This window comes from Lissotriton vulgaris, chromosome 3_1, assembly GCF_964263255.1.
Source record: "Lissotriton vulgaris chromosome 3_1, aLisVul1.2, whole genome shotgun sequence".
Classification (NCBI taxonomy): domain Eukaryota; kingdom Metazoa; phylum Chordata; class Amphibia; order Caudata; family Salamandridae; genus Lissotriton; species Lissotriton vulgaris.
This window is the reverse complement of record NC_141689.1, coordinates 907,882,686-907,888,685: the sequence shown is the minus strand read 5'-3', so window position 1 is coordinate 907,888,685 and position 6,000 is coordinate 907,882,686.

The window sequence follows — 6,000 nt, the reverse complement described above, 5'->3', positions numbered from 1 at the left end:
TTGGAAAGTCTCCACCTCATTCAGTCAAGTGACATTGAGTTAGTCTCTTTGTTAGGTGGAGATAGTGCTTCACGTATAAGGGTCAAATTGTATTCCAAAATTATTGTAAACTTGATATTACAGCAAGCGGAGAACTTTCAATGCAGAGGGATTGATGTCTTGCCTATTTTTTGTCTTGGTAAGACCATGCATCCCCATAGGATGACCCAAAAAGGTGATAAGCAAGATGGGGCTCTTTCTCCATTTAAAGATCTAAAGATTTGGGTTTCTAAAGGGCAACGTTCGGTTTCCCAGGTATTGCCGCCCACACCAATTCTGAATTCTCTTCCATCAGAGGATAATCATAGGTGGAATTGGCTGCCTAGTGCCCTTTCAAATAAGAGTACAGAAAATCCCAAATTATTCCATCATCTTTAACAATAAGCTAAAAATTATTTCTTGGAATGCAGCTGGAATACATAGCAGTTCAGAGAAACTAGAGTTTTTATTCTAGCTGGGAGCAAATGTTATCTGCATCCAAGAAACATGGTGTACCAATAACATTTATGCAGGGAAGGATTACTATGTATTGGAAGCGCCGGCTGCCCCCTCCAAGAAAGGTCACGCCCAAGGGGGAATTGCTTGCTTATTGTCTAACAAACTGGACTGGAGATTTTCTTATTATATTGACCCAAGTAACCTGTTTCAAGCTATAACAATTGCTAATCTCCCTAGCTCTCCAAATAAATCGGCAGTTGTAATCATTAATGTGTATATTCCCCCCGAAGAGCGTTTTAACATTTTATTGAAGCAAGTGTTTCAGTATATTGGACAGATTAAAAATGTTAATTCCCCACCTGAAGTTATCCTAGTAGGATATTTGAATTGTAAAATTTCTAATGCTAGTTTAAATCTATTTAGAAACAAATCCAAAGAAGAGACCTATTTTATTCCACAAACCCTCTTTCCAGATAAAATAATAACGAACAAAAGAGGGAAGATTCTTTTAGAAGAATTATCGGCAGTTGAGGGGCTTATTCTAAATGGGAGATTGCCCTCTGATGTGCCTGCGAAATTTACTCACAGGTCCCCCTTTAGTGCCTCAATACTTGACTATGTGATCTCTGATTATGATATTTTCCCATGTATTCAGGATCTTATGGTATTCCCTACATCTTTGAGTGATCATAGCATAATCATTATAACTATTTCTTTAAAACCTCCCCCCACTGTGTCTTGGTCCCTTAACAATAACAATGTCAACTTTCATGGATCTTCGGGTAGATGTTTTTGGAATCCAACTGCCATTATAGGTGTGCAGGATATGCTATGTAAAACTATATTAGAATTACATGATTGGCATGGTTCCGAAATTGTTAACTTTGAAAAGTTTATGAGGATGATCATCCTAGATGTGAAAAGGGTTAGTGGTCCTAGGAAAAAGGTAGTTTATCCTAGTACATTGCGTATCCTGAATAAGGAAATAAATAAATTAGTGCGAGAGCAATTTCTAGGTAGATCTGGTGAACTAGCAAAAGAATTATCGCGGTTAAAAAGAAGGAGAACTAGATTAAAAGTGAAACTGAAAAAGGAGAAGTAAGATTCCGTATGGATAAACTTGCGGGAGGCGGTTGTACATGGCAGGCCTAGTGAATTCTGGTCCATAGTTGGTAGGGGTTGTGGTACTAGAATGAGCCCTCTCCCCATCCCTATATGGGAAGAGGTCTGGTCCTCTTACATTCGAAAGCTGTACGCAGGGAATGCTATATTGGCTGTAGATAGTGCCCCTGATCTAACATCTGAAGGCCCTATTAATTTTCCAACTGAGAAAACAATAGAACAGGCCATAAAGAACATGCGCTCCTCCGGCGCAATGGGACCTGACGAATTACCTATGACGGTCCTGAAGCAGGAACCCTTGCTATGGAGTAAGATCCTCTACCCACTGTTTAAATCCTGTTTTATTACTAAAACGGTCCCCGCTTCTTGGAGAGGAAGTGTTTTGGTCCCTATATTTAAGAAGGGAGTTAGGGACAACCCCATGAACTATCGTTTGATAGCCCTCCTCGATTCAATCGGAAAGGTTTTTGCAAAATGTATTTTAACATTACTTAACAATTGGATTGAGGAGAATAACATCTTGCCGTTAGAACAAACAGGTTTCCGTAGGGGGCACGGTACATTAGATAACCTCACCACCCTGAATGTGATCACTGATAAATACACTCATGTGAGGGGAGGGGTGGTGTTTGCGGCTTTTATTGATTTCTCCACGGCGTTCGATAAAGTAGATCGTCGAACGCTGTGGAGAAAATTGGCAGCCCTTGGTTTACCATCTTACCTACTGGATCTTGTACGTGCTCTCCATACTGATACTTGGTGCTGTGTTCTCCAAGGTGGAGAAAGGGGACTCTCGCACCGAATCCCATCTTTGAACGGCCTTAAACAAGGCTGCCTCCTGGCTCCATTATTGTTTTCCTTGTACACTGTGGACCTTCTTGCTTCCCTGAATGCTTGTGTGGGTATAGCTCCGGTGATAGGGGGGGCCCCTATCTCTTGTTTGATGTATGCCGATGATATTCTTGTCCTAGATCTAACTCCTAAAGGGCTGGCTAATCGGCTACAGGCTTTACATGTTTTTGCTGATGCTCACTTTATGAAGATTAATATATCTAAAAGTAAAATTATGTGTATTGCCGGGAAAAAGAAGTGCCGTTCTGAAAACTTTGGATGGTTTATTGGGGGTCAGAAATTAGAGGTTGTCAAATCCTATACCTTTTTGGGTAAAATAATTTCGTCCAATTTGAGCGAGAAGCTCCATATTGAGCATACCTCACGTAAAGCCCTCGCTCATGGTAAGGGTTTGAATTCCCTCTATCTCGCCACCGGTAAAAGACACTTCTCCAGTTTACTCGAAGTGTATAGGGCAAAGATTCCTGCAACAATACTATATGGCATAGAACTCATAGAGCTGAAGCACTGGGGTTTCTGTCACAAAATTGAAGGGAAACTTTTAAGATCCCTATCTACCTTTAACACCGCATGCTCCTTGGCTGCATGTAGGCTTGACTTCGGTCTGAGGAGCAGCTGGGTGCAGGGTTTATGTGCTCTGGTACGATGGGTGTCTTGTTTGGCCAGAGCTGAACCGGGTTCGATGAGAGCTCTCCTTAAAGGATAACTGTTGGGAAACTTCAAAGAGTTCTCTCGATTAGTAAGGAACTTTAGAAGAGCTGTGTCACTTTTAAAGTTAGACGAAAGTGTTTTGTTCCTTCATTCACCAGCCCAGCTAAAAATCCTGCTAAAACAGGCATCGTGGGAACTGTGCTTCCAAACAGATATGAATGCAATACGAGAAAAAGGGGGTTGTGATCTCCTCCTTAACTCTTATTCTATGAAGTTGGCCCAACCTTATGCCACATGGAATATGCCACATGGTGTCCGTAGATTATGTTTTTTTTTAAGATACGATTTATTGCCCCTAAAATTACTGTTATCTAAATGGTATGGATATTCTCCCACGTGCAATTTCTGTAATTTGAGTATTCAGGACCGAACACATGTCTTGTTGATTTGCCCGGCACTCCGCTCTTTGCGGTTTAAATGGTTAAAACCAATATGCTCCCTACTAGGTATCTCTAATGTAAATATCTTTCTACATTTTCTATACTGTCCCCCAAATGAAATGTTTTGCTTCCACATTTTTAACTTTTTTAAAGGTTTTTTAGCTATTTATTAATGTGCTATGGAGATGTCTGACGTTGCCTATTCTGGATTATTTTGCCAATGAATGTAACTTGTATTGTGTTTGTTTATTGAATTTCTTTTTCTTTGTGTGTAAATTGTATCATGAATTTTATGTGGCCCTCGTTGAGAGCCAAAACATAATAAAATAAATTGAAATTGAATTAGGAAGGGGTGCCCCAGGCTCTTATTTTTCTGATCTCCTATCCCTTCCTATTTCCTTTTCAAACATCACCCATTGTGTGTTTCTTGATTGCATTTACACGTTAGCTGTAGTTTAACCAGATTTCACTTTTATGATTTAAATTAGCTTGTTGATTTATTTTGTTTTCTGTTGCATCTTGAATTTACATCCCTGGCATTGTTGCACACTATAGATAATAAACTAAAGTTAACTCAGCACCCCTACCCCTATTCCATCCATTCCCGTAACCAACAGTCAGTTGTGCCAGAGACCTTCTGGGCCTTTTAAATATTATTGAACCCCCCACTGGTGTGTTTGCCTCCATCCTACAGGAGCAGGCTACCAGACCCATAGTCAACAGGCCAGACACACATTGCCATTATAATGATGGTCCAAGGCTCTGCAAAACAGTCCAGAGTCTGAAACCCAATTAAAATTGAATTAAGAGCTGCCTAACTGATAGCAGGCCACAACACCTTTTCTGAGAGCTGTGGATGCACATGCAAAATCGCGACTTTCGTCAAATGTCATTGTTCCCAGGAATGGTAGGAGGTCAGATACACATTGATGGCTTGAAACTATTAGCAGCTTGGAACTGAGCTGTCAATTCTTAAGGCTGTAGGTCAAAACCCCACTTTTGTTTTTTTGTTTAATCCGTCCTTGGAGCTGGGGAATCAGGTTCGAGTCTCAGGGTCGGCTCAACATCATCCTGTGCTTCTGGAAAACTCACTTAATCTCCCCATGCTTAAAACCAAAAATGAATGCGTCCTTGTGCAATGTGACTGGTGCTCATGTGAAGCTTCCAATGCCTTCGGGTCCAGTTCGAAGTATATAAAATTGCCCCCCAAAAAATAATTGGTTCATACTGTTGGTGGCACGGTTAAATCTCACTGACATTACAAGCACTGGCGTTGCCAATAGGTCTCGCAGTAGGAAAGTTGGAGCTATTGGTTTTGTAAATGACATTTTATATTTATGTTTTGTGATTTACAATGCCAATACTTTTAACTTTAGCATATGTGACACTTTTAGTATTTGTAATGTCACATGTTTTGTATTGCCTTTACTTAGATGTATTGATATTACAATTAACATTGGCTTTTAATTTTTTTAAATAATTAATACTTAAATAAAAGTGATTGTAATTTTTAATGGCAATAGCTTAAACTTTTGTAAATAACTGTTGTGAAGATTATGTTCAGTGACTAAAATCCAAGAACAGACGTGAAATATTAACATTTTTTTGTGACATTTGCAATAAAGCTTCAAACATTGAGAGAACATATTTGAACCAGTGATGCTGTGGTAGTGCTGAGTGATGCTGTGTTGGTGCTGAGTGATGCTGTGGTGCCCCTGAGTGATGCTGTGGTGGAGCGATAGATAGATAGAGGGTGATAGATAGATAGACAGAGTGACGGCGATAGATAGATAGACAGAGTGAGGGCGATAGATAGATAGACAGTGAGGGCGATAGATAGAGTGAGGGCGATAGATAGAGTGAGGGCGATAGATAGAGTGAGGGCGATCGATAGATAGATTGATAGAGAGTGAGGGCGATAGAGTGATAGAGTGAGGGAAATAGATAGATAGAGTGAGGGGAATAGATAGAGTGAGGGCGACAGATGTGTGTGTTTGTGTGTGTGCGGTTGTGTGTGGTTGTGTGTGTAGTTGTTTGAGTGGTTGTATGTGTGAGTGGTTGTATGTGTGGGTGGTTGTATGTGTGAGTGGTTGTATGTGTGGGTGGTTGTATGTGTGGGTGGTTGTATGTGTGAGTGGTTGTATGTGTGAGTGGTTGTATGTGTGAGTGGTTGTAGGTGTGAGTGGTTGTATGTGCGAGAAATTAAGCTATTCGTATTGTAAATGACAATGCCTTTTATTTATGTTTTAAAAACCAACACGTAAATAAAGGCATTGCCATTCACAATGCCAATAGCTCAAAACTCTCACAACTGCGAGACCTATTGCAATGCAAATCCTTGTTATCTTTGCAGTTTTATATAACGCGACCTCGAGCGGTTTACATGAGGACTAGTTACATTACAGGACACAGAATGTTGAGTTGACGCCGAGACTCGAGCCCAGTGAATCCTCAGATC